The 23871-nt window shown below is 35.1% G+C and overlaps 1 protein-coding gene across 3 annotated transcripts in view; it reads right to left on the minus strand.

Moving 5' to 3' along the window:
- The window catches only part of LOC114344348 (sterol regulatory element-binding protein cleavage-activating protein), an 860805-nt gene that overhangs the window by 781809 nt on the left and 55125 nt on the right, over positions 1–23871 (minus strand). The gene's annotated exons all lie outside the window — the stretch shown is intronic.

Below are 23871 nucleotides of genomic sequence, written 5' to 3' on the forward strand. Positions count from 1 at the left end.
CCAAATAAACAGGAATTTTCCTAACATATTGCAATGTTGTGCAATAGTTTGTAATACTCAGAAGCAGGGCGGGCTTTAAAATATTTAGGGTAGGATATAACATTAACAAATTGGAAAAATAGATGTTCTTTTTGGGAACTGGGATATAAAATTAATGAATGATATTAACGAAACATTATAGCGGGAAATCCAACTGCTATAATTTAATATACAGTGAAATCGCCTGGGTGTTTTTACATGGTGTTTTTGGATCAATTTGTGCTGTTTCCTTGCCAATTATGTACATGTGCCATATAGTTGGAACAATAGGATGTCTTGGAAATGGTGTTAAGAGGATTTGAACTGTATGTATTATCAAATAGTTTATTTAATAGACATTAAAATATTTATCGTGATGTATAAGCTATTCAAAGTGTAGTTAATAGACTTATATATCGCGATTTGATTTCAAAATAGGTTAAAATATTTATAAGGATAGTATTATTATAAGCTAATCAACGAACGTATAGTATTAAGCTTATATTACCTTATTTAAGTTTGAGAAACTGTTCAACGTGTAACAACACGTAAGTAAGAGAACTCTTACTATCGAGTAGATGAGTTTTGAACATCTTTAACAGTTAAAATTTAATTTTAAATGTTTGGTAATAAATGTTTGAAGAATTTGAGCAGCTGGTTTATTTAACCACTGGCCGGTAATTTAACAATCATATTACGTCACCTACTCATTGTAAATTAGTAATTTCAGAACTTAAAGTATTATTTGTTTAAATCCGTCGATGGACGATTACGCATCGATACTATAGTGGAATAATAAACAGTGTTGCCCATTTTGGCGCTTCCTTCGAAGTGGTATACCTGTATAAGCTATTCAACGTGTAGTATTGAGCTTATATTGCATTATTTAAGTTCGAGAGGTTGTTCAACGTGTAGCAACAACTTCTCTCAATTTAACTTCGCAATTTTATTCGAAAAGCATGAGTATAAGTATATATTACTATATAAATATAGTATATAAAAAGAAAACAAAAGCAATGGGTTGAAGGAAAGGATCCAAACTAAGTTCAAGTCCAACATCCGAATCTAGCAGTAGTAGTAACGACTATGATACTATGATCACAAGATAAAACGGACAATATCATTTACATCATCAGGCAAGTTCCAAGATTCCCAGATTTAGAGAAACGAACATCGTTCAGGTAGTTTCATCAAGTGAAAGAGTCTCACACACTCCCCCACTACTTGAAATGTATGTTAGTGATAGACTCGATCGATTAGAGTCACTAGTCAAAAAAAAGCTCATCCAGCACCAAGAACAACCCAACGATGCGGTTAATGGAACATTTGTGGAGCCCGAGTGCATTCATGAATTTTTTTTGGGATGTTGGGATCTATTATTCCACATGCAAAGTAGACTAAGTGGATTGGCTAGAACAGGATTCCACCTAGAGGCGTTGATTGTGTTGAAAATAAAAGTATTTCTTCTGATATTGGCATGTGTTATATAATTCAAATTTATCTGAGGAGCAAGCAGTAAAGCTCCTTGACTTACTGAATCAATTTAGGTGCTGTTTTGCACAAAATACTAGTGAATTTTGTAAAACAGATATTCTTAAAACGCAAATCCATCTTACTAATGATCGTCCTGTGGTGTATCCTCCTTATTGTTTGTCTTACAATAAACGAAAAGTTGTACAGACTATCGTAGATGATTTACAGGCTAATGGAGTAATTCAAGAATCTAGTTCACCATATTCAAGTCCAATTCTATTAGTCAAAAAGAAAAATGCAGAAAATCGAATGTGTGTAGATTATCGTGCATTGAATTCGGAAGACTGTTATGGATCGATTTCCACTTCCACGTGCAGACGAGTTCTTAGAAAAATTAAAAGATTGTATGTATTTCACGAGTTTGAATTTATTTATTTACTGTTAATAAACGGGGCAAGCCCATTGACAAAAAATATACAATTAAGCAACATTTATAAAAATTACAAACATATACTAAATAAAATACAAAATCATAAAATAAATATGTATATAGAATTACAATCAAATTTAACGCTTCAGAGATTGTTTAAAGGCACTTAAGGACAAGTTAAAAAAATCTGTCTCATGAGGCAACCGATTAGCATGAGCAAGAAGTCTGACCAGACCTATATTCACAGAATAATTAGTTCGACGAAAATGAATATGAAATAGTGTATTCTCACGAAGGACACGGGAAGGAATGTGGAAACAAACCAATTGAAGCAGTTCAGGTGAATGTATAATTCCGTTAACCAATTTAAAAATGAAGATGAGATCGAAAGTAACTCGTCTAGTAGACAGAGGATCAAGTTCTAAGTATCTCATCATATCAGAATATGAATAAGGTCTGTGTAATTTAAAGGAACAGTGCATAAAGAACCGTCTTTGCACTCTCTCCAACTTTTGAACAGAGGATTGGACAAAGGGAGACCAGATTATAGTGGAATTTTCAAGTTGGGATCGGACCAGAGAACAGTATAAAATTCCCAGCGAAGAAATGTTATGAAAATCCCTTGTATGCCTCTTAATAAACCCTAGCTGCCGAAGAGCCTTATTACAAATAAAATCAATATGCAAATTAAAGGATAAGTCTCTTTGAAAAATGACACCAAGATCCTTGACGCTAGTGACTCTCTCAATCAAAAAACCATCCAAATTGTAATCAAAATCTACCATTTCCACTAATCGATGAAACTGGATAACCTGACACTTGTCACGATTAATGACTAATCTGTTATTATCACACCAATTCGCAAATGAGTCGAGAGATTTCTGTAGCCTAGCACAATCAGAGTAATCCCGAACAGAACAAAACAACTTTATGTCATCGGCATATGCCAACACTTCGCAGTCAGTCAATGATTTAATAGCATCGTCAAAAAAAACTGCAAACAATAAAGGTCCCAAGTGGGACCCCTGAGGCACTCCTGAGAGTGGAAAATACTCATTAGAAGTGAAACCATTCAGTTTGACACATAAAGACCTGTCCCGCAAGTAAGTTTTCAACCAGCAAAGAAGTTTACCACTCACACCAAAACATTCCAATTTATGCAATAAAAGGCAATGATCTACCTTATCGAACGCTTTGGACAGATCAGTATAAATGGAATCCACCTGTAAACCGTCCACGAAAGCATTTACAATATGATCCGTGTAAAGAAGGTTGGTCGAAATAGAACGGCCAGGCAGAAAACAATGTTGAGCAGTATGTAGTTGATTTTTCAAATTATCCGTCAAGAAATCAGTTACCAGGGCTTCAAAAATTTTAGGAATGGCAGAAAGAATTGTTATTGAACGGTAATTACAAACAAATGACTTATCGCCAGATTTGTGAATGGGTTTCACATAGGCTTTCTTAAACTGTGATGGAAAATGGCCCTCTGCCAGGGATCTGTTAAAAATAAGCCATAATGGTCTACACAAAGAAAATGAACAATTCCTTAAAAACAATATCAGGGTCAGGTCCTTTACTAGTATCAAGATTATCCAAGCACTCCAAAACTTTAGTTATTTTAACAATAAAAGAGTGAATAAGGCAGCGATTGCTATCAGATGGATCAACCCAGTCATCAGTGTAAGATGTGAAAGTATTATAGGCAGTGTTGAAGAAGGTGGCAAAAGCATCAACAATTGACTGAGACACACCATAGACAGAATCATTCAACTTCATACAACCAGGAATATCAAAATTACTCCGCATAGAATTAACCAACCTCCAAAACGGTTTTATATTTTCATTAAGTAATTCCTCAGTACATACTTTCAACAAACTCCGCATAACAATCTCTACTTCTCTGCTTACACAATGCTCTCAGAGTACAGAAATCGTCATAGTCATCACAACAACCTGTCTTTTTAAATCTGGCGTGATAGGATTTTTTCAATGAGACAAGATGCTTCAATTCGCCATCAAACCATATAGGGAATATGCTATTCCTGATAGTGATTGAAGGAACATACTGGTTTATACAACCATACGTAACATGATACAAGGCATCCACCCACACATTCTTCCGCATTCAAGTTCCAAAATAAGTAATCGAAGTTCATCGATAGAAACGCGCTGTTTAAACTCTCATACTCCGCATGTAAAAAATCGCATCTCACCTCACTCCCACTCATGCAATCAGGTGCATCCAGAGACATTTCTATAGTAAGGGCAGGATGATAGCGATCACATGGAACCAGAACATCATCCGCAACTTTAACATTATAAATAAAGCTATTACTGAAAACTAAGTCTAACATTTCATTATAAAAATTCGGTATTGTGTTTAATTGGTAAAAATTAAATAGTGAAAAATACTCAACAATAACGTTGGCTGATGAACCACCACCAACAATGGTCACTCCATCAATCTCATTAGTCCAGGAAATGCCAGGCAAGTTGTTGTCACCCACACAGTATACAGGGTGATTCATTAAGAATGTCCAATCTCAGAGTTGTAGATTCTAGACCTCAAAATATTAAGATTTAACCCAAATCACTTAAATAAAATATGGCTGGTTACTGAGTTACAGGGTGTTTTATTTAAAAATTTATTAATTATTTTTACCCAGTACGTTAAAACTATTTCACGTATCCTTATCATACTTGGCATAAAGTGTAGGTACTGTACACCCTACGAAATTGTGATAAACAAACGTTTCTACATACTACCAGAGGCGTACGACAGGGGATAATGAATGGATGACCCTTCCCAAATTCTACGCCACTGGCGGAATTGCTATTTTTGCGCAACATTTGGATTCTTCAACACTTTCTGTGTAAATAATGTACTCTTTATTAGTAACGATAAAGTCATTATTTTTCGAGATATTTGAAGTTGAAAATGAAACGGCACAGCAATTTTGTGCTATGCATTGTGCCCTTCACTTTTAACTTCAAATATCTCGAAAACTAATGACTTTATCGTTACGAATAGAGATTACATCATTTACATAGGAAGTATTGGAGAATCGAAAAATTGCGCTAAAATAGTAATTCCGCCAGTGGCGTAGAATGTGGGAAGGGTCAACCATTCAATGTTCCCTGTCGTACGCCTCTGGTAGTAGTCAGAAACGTTGATTTAACATAATGTTGCATTGTGTACACTACCTACAAATAGTTAATGTTTCACCCAAATCACTTAAATAAAATGTGGCTCCTTATTGAGTTGCAGGATATTTGATTTAACAATTTAAAAATTACCTATTTGTACCCACTACTTTAAAAGTATTTGACATATCATTATAATACTTGCCAATAAGTGTAGGCACTGTGTATCCTGCTAAATTATGTTAAATAAACGTTTCTCGCTACTACCTGAGGCGTACGACAGGGGAAATGAACGGTTGACCCTTCCCAAAATCTACGCCACTGATGGAATTGCTATTTTAGCATAATTTTTAGATTCTCCAATACTTTCTATGTAAATAATATACTCTTCATTCGTAACGATAGCATCCTTAGTTTTCGAGATATTTGAAGTTAAAAATGAACGGGCTCAACACATTAAACCAAAATAGCTATGCCGTTTCATTTTCAACTTCAAATATCTCGAAAACTAATGGCTTTATCGCTACTAATGAAGAGTATATTATTTACATAGAAAGTAATGGAGAATCTAAATATTGCACTAAAATAGCAATTCCGCCAGTGGAGTAGAATTCGGGAAGGGTCAACCATTCACTATCCCCTGTCGTACGCCTCTGGTAGTAGTCAGAAAGGTTTGTTTATCATAATTTCGTATGGTGTCCAGTACCTATATTTTCTGCCAAGTATGATAAGGATACCCGAAATAGTTTTAAAGTAATGGGTGAAAATAGTTATTAAATGTTTAAATAAAACACCCTGTAACTCAGTAATGAGCCACATTTTATTTAAGTGATTTGGGTTAAATCGTAATATTTTGAGGTCTAGAATCTATAACTCGGAGATTGGACATTCTTAATGAATCACCCTGTATAATATTATCAGGAAACGTATCACATACATATTCCAGTGATAAACAATGAGCTTCATATACCTCCGTCCCAGAGCCAGGAGGAATGTAAACGCAGCCAATGCAAAATTGATTTTGCACAGTCACCCATAGTTGTTCACAGTAAACAGCGGTATCAGGAATGTCAATCAGTGATGAGTGAAAGCAGCTCCTCACCGCAATTACCGTGCCCCCACCACGTGTTTTGCCAGTAGCAGCAAAGTCTCTATCCTTTCTAAATATGGAAAAACCATTAAGGCCAAGTTCAGCGTCAACAATTCCCTGGCACAGCCACGTTTCCACCAAAATGATAATATCGTATACGTTAGAAGCAGCATTATTACACAATAGATTTAGTTTAGTCCTAAGCCTTCGCACATTCTGGTAATATACAGAAAGTTGTTTCTTGGATTTTATAAAAAAATTGTCTCCACTTTTATTTTCTAGGTGGTTCTTAGTGTTTCTGAATCGACGTGGGGGATTGCTGGTAAATTCCCTAACCCTGACCATGCTAGGGCAAGATGACGAACTCAACATAGCATCAAACATGCTTTCACGAACACCAACTCTAAAGGAGCTATAGTAACCATTGGCAGTCAGCTGCTTTACCAATACATCCAGCCCTTTGAGACTATTTTTCTTAAGTATATAGGCTTTAACATCTTCGGGAGTTACACCGGGAGAAACGTTGTTAACATGCAAAAATCTCATCCTTTCTACTCCACTAAATTCAGCATTGGCATCAGAACCAACCATGTCAGTCTTTCCCTTAGTAAATCTGGGCGATTTCCTAGTGTGACGAGTTTGGCAAGTTGATATCACCAGATTCCATTGGAGGAGTCATCAATTCCAAATAGTGCCTTCGTCACACCAGACGGCCATTATGAATATCTACGATTACCATTTGGATTAGCTAATGCTCCAGCAGTCTTTAAACTATCACGAAAATCATTCTAGCACGAGCCATCGCACAAGACGGTTGTGTTATTGTATTCGTTCCTCATTGTAAAAGCTAATTATTTTAAAATGTATGTGAATGTGTTTTATTCTAATTATATTATTATCGTTTATTAAACTAGTAAAATGCAAAAAGAAGTTTGTCTATTATCGATTAACGTAATATCGGTTTTTTGTGCTTCATTGTCGGTCGGTGTTATCGGCAGTCAGTGAAAAGAAACAAAAAATAATAATAATAAACCTCAACCTGTTAGTCCAGGAAATAAAAACAAAAATTTTTACTAAAGTGAATGTTACAGCAGTGAAAGATGCAAGGAAATAGCGATGGTGTACCTCCAGTTACGACTAACTCTGGATACAACTACCAACCACAATGCCCTACAACTATACCAAGTATGCAGGCAAGTACATATACGCTTTCTAATGTAAACAATGTGCCATTACATCCCACTCATATTCAACCTATGATGTATCAACAGCAATACAACCACATGATGCATCCTGTGCAAACATATTACATGGGATTATCAAATCAAATCCAAAACCAGCCAATTCAAATAGCTGAAACTCTGCACCCACAACATGATTCAAACAGTAATGCACAAAATCAATGGAAATCAGGGGAACTAAACTCCGAATACTACAGTGACTCAGACATAAAGGGAGACGTAGATATACAATCAATCATCAGCGCAGACTCAGTAGTAGATAGACCAAACGACTTCCAAGAAGTAAGAAGCAAAAAGAGAAAGATATTACCAAATAGCCCAAAAGAAACAAGAAAACGCCCAAATCATGAAATCAAAACCCAAAACCGTTTTGAAAAGCTAACATCCATAACGTCTACAGAAAAAAACGAAACTAGTAATGATATTACCCCTCAAGAAAACAAGGAGAAAGTACCACCATTTATTCTCAAAATTGCAGGTAAAGTCGTTAGAAAACTATAAAAAAGTCAAAAAAATACTGGATGACAATAAAGTAATACGACACACATATACATTAGAAGAAAACAAGAAATTCAGAGTGGTACTACGTAACCTGCACCATACCACTGATCATAATGAAATAAAAACTGCATTACAGGAAAAAGGACACACGGTGCACAGTATAAACAGCGGATACTTAAAAAACCAGCAAGGTTCCCCAAAAAATCTTTTCTTCATTGATCTTGAAAAGAAGGAAAATAATAATGAGATATTTAATATCACCTTACTGTTAAATGCAGTAATAAAATTCGAGGAACCCAAGAAAAAATCCAAACTGGTACAATGCATGAGATGTTGCTGCTATGGACACACTAAAAGCAACTGCACACGTCCAATGAGATGCTACAAATGCGCTGGAAAGCACGACTACAAAACATGTGAAAAGAAAAAAGAGGATGGTAGAGATCCAAAATGCACATTATGCAGTGGAAACCATCCTGCCACTGCAAAAATCTGCAAAGTATACCAAGAAATAATCAAAAGACGTTTCCCAAATGAAAACATAGTACCAGTAGCATTACAAACACAACGACAACAACAACAACAAAAGAAGCAGCTTATGCCTTTAACCCAATCACACCAAACGATCCCGCAACAAACAAATCCACAGATCCCACAACAACCTACTCCACAAAATGTACAAGCTGCACCAACACCCCAACAACAATACAGGCCAACATATGCGCAAGTTGCCAGCGACAATAATATATTATCCATTCTTCAAAATACAATTACAAACCAACAACAAATAATGAACCAAATGGCAGCAGAAATAAAATCACTTAGAGAACAACTCACACAACTAACAAATCTCTTAATTAGAAATGGCCCAACTGTATAAAATTGCCCTTTGGAATGCAAACGGCCTTGCCAAACACAAACAAGAAGTAGAAGTATTTCTTGCGCACAACGACATTGACATTCTTCTAATATCAGAATCCCACTTTAACAGTAGTTCTTACTGTAATATTAAAAATTATTTAATGTACCACACAACACATCCAGAAGCTGACAGGATAGCCAGAGGAGGAACGGCAGTGCTCATTAGACACCAAATTAAACACTATGAGTTACCTAAATTCAGTAAAAACTTTCTACAGGCAACCAGTATCGTAATTGAAGATTGGCTAGGTCCATTAACAGTATCAGCGGCATACTTCCCACCAAATTACCCACCAAATAAACAAGAGATGGAAGAATACTTCTTGTCTTTAGGTCACAGGTTCCTAGCAGGAGGTGATTACAATGCGAAAAACATAGCATGGGGCTCAAGACTAACAGCGCCAGGTAGAGGTAGAGTACTATATAACATCATCCAAGAACTGCAATTGAGTTACCTATCCACAAATACTCCAACGTACTGGCCTAAGGATCCAGCTAAAATACCAGACCTACTTGATTTCTTCATAGTTAAAGGCATAGGAGCTGGTTACCTAAATGTAGAATCAAATCTAGACCTTTATTCTTATCACACACCAATAATAGCACAAGTTAGTGCCACAATTATAGAAAAAGAACTTCCTGTAATGCTGTTCAACAAGAATACCAATTGGGAACAATATAGAAACCAAATTAATGCAGAAATTGACTTAAAAATATCATTAAAAACAAAAACAGAAATTGAAACTGCAGTAAATAAATTAACAAACATCATCCACACTGCTGCGAAAAATGCAACACCAGAAATATCAAATCACAAAAAAAACAACACTGCCCAGTAATAATAAAAAAGAAAATAGCTGAAAAAAGAAAACTCCGAAGGATTTGGCAGCGCAATAGATACCCGACAAACAGGATAAATTATGACAAAGCTTCTAGAGAATTGAAAGAGCTTATTAACAATATAAAGAATGCATCATTTAACGAATACTTAGAAAATCTGACAAGTACAGAAGATACAGACTATTCGTTATGGAAAGCGGTTAAGAACTTAAAAAGACAAAATGAACAAATTCCTCCGATTCGTAAAAGAGACCGAACATGGGCACGCACTGACGAGGAAAAAGCAAATACCTTCCGAGAATATCTGGAGGAAGTCTTTCAACCTCTTCCATCGCAAAATACGCCTGAAATAGAAGCTAAAATCAAAGAAACTCTTGAAGCTCCATATCAAATGTCCCAAATTCCAAAACTCTTCAAGGTCAAAGAGGTACATGAGACAATAAGAAGAAACTTAAATCCAGATAAGGCTCCAGGGTTTGATCTGATCAAAAGCCGTCTTATTAAAGAACTCCCAAGAAAAGGGATTGTGCTAGTAACAACAATATTCAACGCGGTGCTACGATTAGGACACTTCCCTGCCCAATGGAAAGTTGCCGAGCTTATACTTATTCCAAAACCTGGAAAACCAATAAATGAAGTAACATCATACAGACCAATCAGCCTGCTGCCAGTTCTTGGTAAACTCCTAGAAAAGCTACTCATAACCCGACTGACTCCCATAATAGAAGAAAACCACCTGATTCCTGAACACCAATTCGGATTCAGAAAGGATCATAGCACAATTGAACAGATCCACAGAGTAGTGGACGAAATAAATGAAGCATTTGAGCAAAAAAGTTACTGCACGACTGCTTTCTTAGATGTGAGTCAAGCTTTTGATAAGGTTTGGCATAATGGACTACTATTTAAATTAAAAAAATCACTCCCCCACACACTGTACATTATTATGGAATCCTACCTAAAAGAAAGATATTTTACTGTAAGGTATGGACAGACAACATCAGAAATCACATTGATAAAGGCAGGGGTACCACAGGGCAGTGTTCTTGGTCCACTTCTCTATCTTATGTACACAGCTGATCTTCCAGTAAGCAACCAAACAATCACAGCTTCCTTTGCAGATGATAAAGCGATAATGGTCAAACACAAAGACCCAGTCATAGCCGCAAGAATTCTCCAACAACATCTAGTGAAAATACAGGACTGGACAAGAAACTGGAGAATCAAAGTCAATGAAGTAAAATCAGTGCAGGTTACATTTACCAAATGCAGAGGTACAGTGCCACCTGTTACACTAAATGGACAAGATCTGCCTCAATCTGACAGCGTTAAGTATTTAGGGATGCACTTGGATAAAGGACTGACCTGGAGAAAGCACATTTTTAACAAACGAAAACAACTTGGCTTAAAACTCAGCAAATACTACTGGCTATTGGGAAGACAGTCAAAGCTTAGTTTAAAAAACAAATTATTGGTATATAAAGTAGCCTTAAAACCAATATGGACATATGGTGTACAACTATGGGGTACGGCTGCAAACTCAAACATAGAGATATTGGAACGCTTTCAGTCGAAGGTACTACGGACGATAACAAATGCACCTTGGTTTATACCTAACAGAGAAATCAGAGACGATCTTCAAGTAGCCACAGTAAAGGAGACAGTGAGTGAATACAGCAGCCGCTATTTGGTAAAATTAGAAAACCACCCTAATAATCTTGCACTAAACCTGCTGGATAATAGTGAGCAGACTCGGAGACTGAGGAGGCACAAACCACTGGAGCTACCACATAGGTTCTAAGCAGCAGTGAAGTGTCGTGCAGTGCAGTGAACTACTTACCCTTTCAGGGCACAGTTCAATAATTTAAGAGGCTAGTGGAAGTCTTTGTTATCATTGGATAACAAATCCAAATTTATACTTACACCCCTTTGAACAAACAACTAACATGCTTATAATTTTTTTGTTTATTGATTGCATGTAGTGAATAACCTATAATAAAAAAAAAAGTCTTTAAACGAACTAAAACAAAGTTTTTGGCTATCTCCGACATAGTAATGCACTTGCTTGCATGGACGACGTTCTATTACCATCTAAAAACTTTGAAGAAGGTTCGGAGATTCTGCGTAACGTACTTGAAGCTCTAAAAGACGCAGGATTGCCATTGCATCTGTCGATATGCCAGTTCTTTATGGAAAGGATAGACTATTTGGGACATGAAATCAACTCTGATGGAATACAACCTGGTAGTCGAAAACCAGAAGCAATTGAACGATTTCCAGAACCTCTTGATGTCCACACTACACGCCAATTTTTAGGTTTGTCAAGTTACTTCAGAAGATATATATATATATATATATATATATATATATATATATATATATATATATATATATATATATATATATAGGACTTTGCCACGATTGCAAGACCTTTGACACTTCTCACGAAAAAAAAAAGAATGTCAAATTTGTATGGGGTGACGAACAACGTGGAGCTTTCGAAACCCTCAAGAATAAATTGACTTCGAGGCCTGTCCTTGCTGTTTACAATCCTGAGTTAGAAACTGAAGTACATACAGATGCTTCAAAGTGGGGCATTGGAGGGATTTTACTTCAGAAACAAACAAATGGCACTATAAAGCCCGTTATGTATTTTTCAAGGCAGACCACAAAGGAAGAACAAAAATATTGTTATGACAGTGCCGTAGATTGATCCTACATAGAAAAAGTCTCTCGACGTGAAAGAAGAAGTAGTCACGTACGAGAATGTTCTGGATGTCATGGAATAACCCAGAAATGTCTGGTGACGTCTAGAACGTCAGGAATCTATAAAAACATATGTGTTTGACATTTTATAGTTCAGTTGTAATTCAGATTTTGAAGTTGCTGTTATCAGTTTGTTAAAGTATTGTAATTTCTGTTCGAGTTTAATAAAGTCATTTATAAGAAGTGTAACATCGGCGACAGCGGTGGGATAGAAGTATTCAATTATTTTTGAATGGTTAATACGAGATCTACAGAATTTAGTAAGGAAATGGATACGTTAGGACCCCCCGCATGGTTTATAAAAATGAAAGAAGATGAAGAAAAGCGTAGACAAGAAGAGAAAGGGGAAAAGGAGCAGCGTAGGGAGGTGAAGGAAAAGCGTAGACAAGAAGAGGAACAGAAGGAAAAGCGTAGGCAAGAAGTCGAAGAGATGCGTAAACAAGAAGAGGAACAGAAGGAAAAGCGTAGGCAAGAAGTCGAAGAGATGCGTAGACAAGAAGAGGAACAGAAGGAGGAGAGGCGTAGACAAGCAGAGGTAGAAATTATTAATAGTTTGTCCCAAATTCACGAACATTTTCAGTTAGAGGTAAGTCGAATTACTAATAAAATAGATATATTAGAAGGAAAACAAAACTCTTTAGATAATAGAATAGAACAACAACAAAATTATTTAGACAACAAAATAGAGCAACAACAAAACTACTTTAGACAGTAAAATAGACCAACAACAAAATCATTTAGAAAATAAAATAGAACAGCAACAAAACGATTTAAAGCAGCAACAAAACGATTTGAAATATAGTTTAGAAAAACAAATGGTCGAGTTAGCAAACAAAATTAGTACCCAAGCTTCTTTATCTCATATTGTTTCAGTTACTAATGTCGAATCCGAACAAACAGCCCTTTCATCTTCCATCGTTGATCCAGGCACAATTAGAAGTAGCAAAATTTTAAAACCACCCACGTTCGATGGCCAAACAGCGTGGAAACCATATCGTTTTCAATTCGAAGCTGCAGCTAGAGCAAATGGCTGGAATGAAAACGAAATGGCAGCTTCCTTGGTGGTGTCGCTTCGAGGACAAGCAGCAACTGTTTTGCAATTTCTTCCCCAGGGTGCACCCAGTTATACCTCTCTCGTACAAGCTTTAGAGACAAGATATGGCCAGCAACATCTAAAATAGGTTTTCCAAAGTCAACTGAAAGTTCGATATCAAAAACACAATGAAAGCCTGCAAGAATTTGAGGCCGATATTAAAAGACTATTGCATTTGGCGTACCCTCAGGCACCTAGAGATTTTCTGGAACAAATCGGTATGATATCGAAATGCAACAGGCTCTTCGATTACAACACCACAACACGCTAAATGGAGCATTAATCTCAGCTCAGGAGTTTGAAGCGGCGAAAAGCATTTCCAGATCTCGCCCAAAATTAAAAGAGATAAGATTTCGAGAATATGACGAAGTCACTACTGCAGATAATGACCCACCTATTTTATCTCAGATGTTAAGCATACTGCAAAATCTTCAACAAAAATCTCAAAATCAAAACAGAAGATGTTTTAATTGCGGAAGAATGGGCCATTTACAAAATAATTGCAGAAGCAGATCCCAGTCAAGGAGAGAAGAACCAAAGAATGAAATCAGAAGGTCGCCTAGATCCAGAAGCCCATCAGAAAGCCCTACTAGAAATACTAGTAGAGATAGGTATCTAAGAAGTCGATCTCCCACAACTGACCACGGATATCCAAACAATAGTCAGGGAAACGAATAGAAGTCGAGGCTAAGGGGCGGGCGTCGGCTGTATCTAATAAAAGCCCCAAATTCGCAGTTATACTTTAAACAGAAATGAACAGAGTTTATTACTAAGGGCTACGTTGACAATCAAAAATGCACCTTTCTTATTGATACCGGTGCAACAAGATCTTTTATTCGCAAAGAACTTCTGAAGATAAAACTACAGCCAACTAAAACAAACTTAGTTCTTGAAACAGCTTCAGGTCAAAATATTCCAATTCATGGATAAGTAACGGCAACCATACAGATTGGCAACACCTTGATAAACACCTATTTCTTGTAGCTGATATTAAAGATGACTGTATTCTTGGGATGGATATTATGCAGAACAAATTTATCATAGATCTTCAAAATAAAATCTTGTTTATTGAACATGAAGAAGTTGTTCTAAATACGGAAAAATCGACATCTCAAGTAAGAGTGGTAGTTAGTGAGGATACAGAAATTCCTCAAAATTCTGAAAGTATCGTCCTGGCAAAACTGAGTCAAAAACCTGAAGGTCTACATTCCGGCGTTGTGGAAAGCGAGGAACTTGTTAATGACGGAATCTTGATAGCCAGGTGCCTCGTTAATGTAGATGAGATGATTCCAGTAAGGGTTGCTAATTTGTCCAAAAAGCCTTTTAAATTGAAAAAAGAACAACAAATAGCATTATGTAAGCCAGTAGAAAAAAAAAAAGTGTGAAAAATGTTTAAGAAAGAATACAGCTTCAAGTTACCCAGTTGACTCTATCCTCATGAAACAACTTATCAAAAATGTTGATCACTTAACAACTGAAGAATTAGAAAAAGTTAATGAATTTATGAATGAGAACTACGACATTTTTGAGTCCGAGAAATCTACAGGGCGTACTAGTCTAGTTCAACATATAATTTATACTGGAGATGCAAGACCAATTCGTCAAGCCCCACGGAGATTACCGTTTGCTAGACAAAAAGAAGTTGAAAACATAATACAAGACATGATAAATGCCGATATCATTGAAGAAGCTTCGGGCACCTGGTGTTCACCAGTAGTTCTAGTAACTAAAAAAGACGGATCTACTCGCTTTTGTGTAGAGTACAGAAGATTAAACCAGGTTACACAAAAAGACAGTTATCCTTTACCACGAATAGATGATACACTGAATACTTTATCAGGTGCTAAATGGTTTTCAATCCTAGACTTAAAAAGCGGCTACTGGCAAGTTGAGGTACATCCTGATGATCGAGACAAAACAGCTTTTTCAACTGGCCGTGGTCTCTACAGGTTTCAGGTTCTACCATTTGGTCTTTGTAATGCTCCAGCTACGTTTGAACGTCTGATGGAAATGGTTTTAAGAGGACTTACTTGGAAAACGTGTCTAGTATATCTTAATGATATGATTATGTCCAAAACCTTTGATGAGCATCTGAAAAACTTAAGCGAGGTATTTGACAGATTGCGAAATGCCAGTTTAAAGCTCAATTATAAGAAATGTTCACTATTTCAAAGAGAAGCGTACTGTCTTGGACATATCGTTTCAGCAGATGTAGCCCAATAAATGACCGTTTTGGAGTGTAATTTCCAGGGGCAACTCCGAATTGTATGAAAATTTGGATTTAGGTTCTACTTACCCTCCACTTCAAAGCTGAATTTGTGCCGTTGGTTGCTTTTACTTGGGGGGTGACATTTACCCCTTCTCGGGGGGTGAAAAACGCGTGTTTAAAATAAGGCCGGAAATAGATAAACTGACTTATTTTAAGCATCTTTTGTTCTATAAAGTTTTTTTACGTAAGTCAATACTTTTCGAGTTATTAGCGATTTAAAATGTTGATTTTTCGACAAAAAAACTACGTTTTCAGACCGTTTTTCCCAAATAACTCAAAAAGTAAATATTTAAAATAGTAAAATTTTACAAAAAGTAAAATTCTTTTTGCGAAAAAAATATTTTTAGCAAAGTGTAGCCTATAAAAAAACGAAAAAAATGGTGTACCAGTAAAGTCTACAAATTTAGTAGAAGCAAAGTTGTAGCTCATGAAAAATACGTTCTTATTCGTCTAATTCCAAATCGAATAATTCAACGCGAAATCACCGAAGTAAGAAGCGTTTTTCGGGAAAACCTTATTAACATTTTTAAAGTATCGAAAAAAAGCTTATCATTTGTTTTTTACAAAAGTTTACAGCATCAAAAATAAACGAATTACACTGAAAAAAGTTGGCCCCATTTTTTTGGTAAAAAAAAAATCGTGAAAACCTCCCTCTATTTAGCACCCTAAATGAAATTAGTCGTTTGGCTTTACCATCTATTTTAACTGTATGTGTATTGTTTATATTTATATGATCTGTAAGTTTGATTGGTTTGAAGTGCTTATATTTGAAAACATTTGATTTTATAGTAAAAAAAAAAATTTCTAAAAATTTTTGAAAAATTTCATTTTTTCAAAGTAACTTAAAAAGTATTAGTGATAAGAAAAATCTTAAAGAGTAAAAAAATGTAGGTTTTGCTACTAGAAATATGCTAGTTTCATTTTGTTTCTCCGTAAGACAAAAATTGGTTAAGATATGGCTGTTCAAAATTTGCATACACTCGTAATTAGTGACCCATTCAAGCTTTCTCAATTATAACCCTTTCAAAAATAAACACTTTAAACCGATGAGACTGACAGATCATATAAAAAATAGATAGGTAAGTAAATTGTTTGTAAAGCGGTAGCGATTAATTTCATTTGGGGAGCTAAACACGGCGAGATTTTCATGATTTTTTACAAAAAAAAAAGAGGGCCAACTTTATTTTGAGTATAACTCGCTTATTTTTAATTCTAAAACTTTTGTTAACAATTAAAACAAAGCTTCTTATAAACACTTTAAAAAAGTTTAAATGGGTTTTTCCCGAAAAGTGCTTAATTTTTCGGTGATTTCACCTTGAAATATTCGATTTGGAATTAGACGGATAAGAACGTATTTTTCATGAAGTACAACTTTGTTTTTATTTAATTGATATACTTTACTGATACACCATTTTTTTGGGTTTTTTATAAGCTACATTTTTGCTATGGATATTCTTTTCGATAAAATATTTACTTTTTGAGTTATTTGCGAAAAACGGTCTGAAAACGTAGTTTTTTTGTCGAAAAATCAACATTTTCAACCACAAATAACTCGAAAAGTATTGACTTAGGTACGTAAAAAACTCTATAGAACAAAAGTTGCTAAAAATCAGTCAATTTATCCATTTCCGGTCTTATCTTGAACGTATGTTTTTTCACCCCCGAGAAGGGGTTACTGTCACCCCCCAAGTAAAAGCAACCAACAGCACAATTTCAACTTTGAAGTGGAGAGTAAGTAGAACCTAAATCCAAATTTTTCATGCAATTCGGAGTTGCCCCTGAAAATTACACGGTATCGCTGAATTTCCCGTTCATTTACTGGGCTAATGGAATTAAAACTGATCCAGAGAAGATTTCAGTTATCAAAGATTGGCCCAAACCAGAATATAAAAAAGAAGTTAGAAGTTTTCTTGGACTCTGTTCATATTACCGAAAATTTATTAAAGATTTTGGCCGCATCGCTAAGCCCCTTTATCGACTAAGGGAAAACAACATTGAATTTGACTGGACACCGGATTGTCAAAATGCCTTCGTAGATTTAAAAAACGACTTAGAACAGCACCTATCCTGGCCTACCCACAAGAAAATGGCAAATTTCTGTTGGATTGTGACGCATCTCAACATGGCATTGGCGCCATATTATCACAAGAACAGGAAGGCGAAGAAAAAGTTATTGCATATTTTAGTAAAACAATAGGAAAGGCTGAAAAGAATTATTGTGTTACCAGAAAAGAACTTCTAGCTATTATAAAAGCCCTAGAACATTTTCATACCTTCCTTTATAACAGAAAATTTACAATCAGAACTGACCATAGCGCTTTGCAGTGGCTAATGAATTTTAAAAAGCCAGAAGGACAAGTGGCTCGATGGATAGAGAGACTCCAACAATATAACTTAGTACATCGAAAATGGCGTCTCCATAGCAATGCTGATATTCTTTCTAGGCGACCCTGTTTAGAACGACAATGCCAGTACTGTAAAAGACTTGAAGAAAAAGAGAGTGTCACTGAAGAAGTAAGTCTCTGCATGACCACGGTTGAACAGGAAGAAGATAATGATCAGACTTCTCTGGAAAAAATTAAGAAGAGTCAAAAAAAAGATAATGACTTAAGAGTCTTACGAGAATGGGTTAAAAATGGAGTAAGACCTATTTGGCAGGAAATATCCAAATACAGTGGAACTATAAAGGCGTATTGGGCTCAATGGGAATCTCTATATCTTTCGAATGGTCTGTTATATCGGAAGTGGGAAAGTCCCGATGGAGTACGTATAGTTCACCAAGTGGTACTGCCAAAATCACACATTAAAAGTGTGTTGCAAGAACTTCATAGCAGCCTGTCTGGAGGACATTTTGGAGTAAAAAGGTCACTGGCCAGAGTTCGAGACAAATTTTATTGGATAAATTGTCGCCAAGATGTAGAAGATTGGTGTAAGAAATGCGATTTATGTAACGGTAGAAAAGGCCCTAGAACAAGAAGTCGTGGTAAAATGGCACAATATCTTTCCGGAGAGCCTTTTGAACGACTTGCAGTTGATATTCTCGGTCCACTTCCAACGACAGAGAGAGGTAACAAGTACTTAATAGTTGCAATGGATTATTTTTCAAAATGGTTATAACACACGTAATTAATGAAAATCTTGGGTATTAAGAAAACTCGTACTACGCCTCTCCATCCACAATCAGATGGAATGATCGAAAGACACAATAGAACTATTTGTCAATATCTTTCTATGTTTGTTGCTGATAATCAAAGAGATTGGGATACTTTAATTCCTCTATTCCTGTTAGACTACAGAAGTTCTGAACATGAAGCAACTGGTTATTCTCCATCTATGATGATCACCGGTAGAGAAATGAAGCTTCCTCAAGATCTTATTTTCGGAAGATTGCCTCCCTGCGAAGAAGAACGTTCATCCCTGACGTACATCGAAAATTTATTTATTTATTTATTTATATACAAAACATACAGTATAAAAGCAATCTCTGTAATATCTACTAAACTAGAGTAAAATAAATCTTAATTACGCATTAAACAAAAACGAAATATTAATAGTTATCAATTACACATATTACATCTATTACACAAATCAGTTAAAATAAACAAAAAAGTACCTGTCAAGCTCTTTTAATCCGATTCTTAAAAGTAGCCAAGGAGACACCAAACATTTCCAAGTTATTCTCGTTTATAATTTTTAGTGTTCGCTCAATGGGCGAATGCATACCATAGTTTGTTCGATGAAAAGGTATATAAAACAAATCAACATGTCTGAGACTTCTGGAGGGAACATATAAATTAATAGATAGAATTCAGAACAACAAATTAAACCATTTATTAATTTAAACACAAATACCAAATCAGAGTTATCCCATCGAGTTTTTAATAAATTCATGTCGAGTGTTTTTAAAATATAGGTATAATCATGATTAGTAATGCGTACGTTTAATTTGTATGCACAATATCTCAAAAATTTATTCTGCAATCTCTCCAACGTAGTAGAATGCGCTTGGTATTGTGGAGACCATAGATACAACCAAAGCATAATATACCGTTCTCAGAAGGCCCATACAGATAGTCTCAGACAGTTGCGAATGATAAAGCCCAAAGATTTTAATGCATTTACTGTTATATTATTTATATGTTGCACAAAACGCAACTGCTCATCAAATGTGACTCCTAAGTCTTTTATTATTTTTAAATAAGACAATTCATTTTCACTAATTGTGTAAGAAGTATATTTTTTATTACCTCTAAAAAAGCTTATATAGCAGCATTTAGCAACATTTAAATGCAAAATATTATTCTCACACCAAATACTCAACCGGTCTAAATCTTCTTGAATTAATGTTACATCAACATTTGAATATACGGATTTAAATAATTTCAAATCATCTGCAAACATCAGGAAATCGCAATATAGTCCAGGGCGCATCTGTTTTGAGATGGACGTTGAGAGGTGACTCAATTTTTTTTGCAGAAATTGTTTGAAAATAACTCAAATAATAATATTTGAGTTATCCTCCCACTCAAAATGGTCCGGAACATTGTTTAAATAATCAAAATGTCAAAATATGAAGGAAAAATTCGATATTTTTATTGGTTTTTTGATTATAACTTTAAAACTGTTCATTTCTGAGAAAAGTTGTACTGACATAAAAGTTGCGTAATTAAATTTCCTACAATATAGGATTGGTTAACAATTTAAAAAAAAGTCACCCTTGTTGCAAAATAGCAATAATTGCGAAAAAAAAAACATACAAAAACAAGTATTCGCATTTTACATTTTTCAACCATTTATGCTACACTTAGGACCTTCATATTTTACCCAGAAAAACTTTATGATATAGTTAAACAACACTGTAAATTTTATTAAGATCGATTTAATAGATTTTGCAAAACAAATTTTGCAATCCAGGTTTCGCAAAAAAAATTCATTTTTTAAAAATGTTGCAGGACTGAAAATAAGGCAGATAGCAAGTTGAATTTTTTTTTGCTTATAGAAGTGTATTGTACCTTTCATTTTCAATTTGCAAAATTAAAATCGATTATTTACCACGGCGTCAGGAAATTTTTTAAATAAACATTAATTTTTGGTGCTACGCGCAGGGCAGCGGTGTTCGATTCACACAAGTTGATTTTCACCAAAATTTCTTCCAATCTTTATCTAATATATTATTTTATTACTCTATATTTTGTTGTATTTTAATATTTTAATTCCACAAAAAACAAACTAATTTTATTATTGTTTGTGAAATATTGTTTAAACAATTGCATATGTTTAAAAATATTAAACTTTTATTCTCTAAGTTAAAATATATGAACAAAGAAAGTTTTTGTTAAAAAAGTGTTATTTCAAAGGATACAGTATGTGTTTCTATTTTGCAATAAACAAATTTATTTATTTATATCGAAATGTAATAAAAATTAAAATGTATCAATCATTATCAAAGGTCATTGGAATGCCCAATCAGAGCAAACTATCCGCTGTCCTGCGCGTAGCACCAATAATTAATGTTTATCTAAAAAAATTCCTGACGCCGTGGTAGTTAATCGATTTTAATTTTGCAAATTGCTAATGAAAGGTACAGTACACTTCTATACGCAAAAAAAAATTCAACTTGCTATCTGCTTTATTTGCAGTCCTGTAACATTTTGAAAAAATGAATTTTTTTGCGAACGCTAGATTAGGTCCGTGAACCTGGCCCCCCGAAATGCGAATATTCGTGTGAAAATTTGCGCATCGTTTGCCCATCGTTTGACCATGTTTGCCCACTACTTACTTTTTTTTGTCCACCTTTACAATAAGAGATACATACATGACATAAAAAACATAAGACCCAAATTTGCTCCGAATTGAAAAAAAAAGATATGCTCTCGTTTGACCATCGTTTGACCACGTTTGCCCACCTTTTAATTTTTTTAGATATTTATTATTTCTCGAGATATAACATAATTGACATAAATGACATGAAATAAAATTTTTTCGAAGATCAAACTCGCGCGTTCGTTTGTCCATCGTTTGACCATGTTTGCCCACTAATTACTTTTTTTGCACACCTTTACAATATAATAAATGACATAAAAATAATACATGACATAAAAAACATAAGACCCAAATTTGCTGCGAATTGAAAAAAAAGATATGCTCTCGTTTGACCATCGTTTGACCACGTTTGCCCACCTTTTAATTTTTTTAGATATTTATTATTTCTCGAGATATGACATAATTGACATAAATGACATGAAATAAATTTTTTTCGAAAATCAAACTCGCGCGTTCGTTTGTCCATCGTTTGACCATGTTTGCCCACTAATTACTTTTTTTTGCCCACCTTTACAATAAGAGATACATACATACATGACATAAAAAACATAAGACCCAAATTTGCTCCGAATTGAAAAAAAAGATATGCTCTCGTTTGACCATCGTTTGACCACGTTTGCCCACCTTTTAATTTTTTTAGATATTTATTATTTCTCGAGATATGACATAATTGACATAAATGACATGAAATAAAATTTTTTCGAAAATAAAACTCGCGCGTTCGTTTGTCCATCGTTTGACCATGTTTGCCCACTAATTACTTTTTTTGCCCACCTTTACAATAAGAGATACATACATGACATAAAAAATATAAGACCCAAATTTGCTCCGAATTGAAAAAAAAAGATATGCTCTCGTTTGACCATCGTTTGACCACGTTTGCCCACCTTTTAATTTTTTTAGATATTTATTATTTCTCGAGATATGACATAATTGACATAAATGACATGAAATAAAATTTTTTCGAAAATCAAACTCGCGCGTTCGTTTGTTCATCGTTTGACCATGTTTGCCCACTAATTACTTTTTTTGCCCACCTTTACAATAAGAGATACATACATGACATAAAAAACATAAGACCCAAATTTGCTCCGAATTGAAAAAAAAGATAGCTCCGTGAAGTTAGCCCGAAAAAGTCGGGAAAAAAATGCGATTGATGCCATTCCTTTGTCCATTGATTGTCCACGTTTGTCCACCATTTTATTTCGTTAGTCCACCCATCAATTCTTTTTTATAAACAAAATTTTTTTTTCGGGCTAACTTCACAAATCCACAAATTTTCGAATATTTAAAAAAACTCTTGCTATATTGTTTGTCCATCGTTTGTCCATGTTTTTCCACCACATAATTTTTTTTGTCCACCCTCTGAAACAACCCCCTGTTAATTGTAATTATTTTTTTATTTCTTAATTCGGGCAACTTCACGTCCGTTTAAACGCGTATTTTAAAGTTAATTCGGGTGAAGAATCACAACTACCCGTTTGTCCTCCCCTTCGCAGCGTTTGTCCAGCCCCTTAAAGTGCGAAACAACCCCCTAGTTAATTGTAATTATTTTTTTATTTCTTTATACGGGCTAACTTCACGTTCTCTTAAATGGGCATTTAAACGTTAATTCGGGTGCAGAATCACAGCTGCCCGTTTGTCCACCCTTTCGCATCGTTTGTCCAACCCCTTAAAGTGCGAAACAACCCCCTCGTTAATTGTAATTATTTTTTTATTTCTTTATTCGGGCTAACTTTACGTTCTCTTAAATGGACATTTAAACGTTAATTCGGATGCAGAATCACAACTACCCGTTTGTCCACCCCTTCGCAGCGTTTGACCAACCCCTTAAAGTGCGAAACAACCCAACTGTTAATTGTAATTATTTTTTTATTTCTTAATTCGGCTAGCTGTAGGTTCCCTTAAATGGGCATTTAAACGGTTATTCGGGTGCAGAATCACAACTACCCGTTTGTCCACCCCTTCGCAGCGTTTGTCCAACCCCTTAAAGTGCGAAAGAACCCCCCTGTTAATTGTAATTATTTTTTTATTTCTTAATTCGGGCTAGCTTTACGTTCCCTTAAATGGGCATTTAAACGTTAATTCGGGTGCAGAACCACAACTACCCGTTTGTCCACCCCTTCCCAGCGTTTGTCCAACCCCTTAAAGTGCGAAACAACCCCCCTGTTAATTGTAATTATTTTTTTATTTCTTAATTCGTGCTAGCTTTTAAATGCCCATGTAAGGGAACGTGAAGCTAGCACGAATTAAGAAATA

Source organism: Diabrotica virgifera, chromosome 8 (genome assembly GCF_917563875.1).
Source record: "Diabrotica virgifera virgifera chromosome 8, PGI_DIABVI_V3a".
NCBI lineage: Eukaryota > Metazoa > Arthropoda > Insecta > Coleoptera > Chrysomelidae > Diabrotica > Diabrotica virgifera.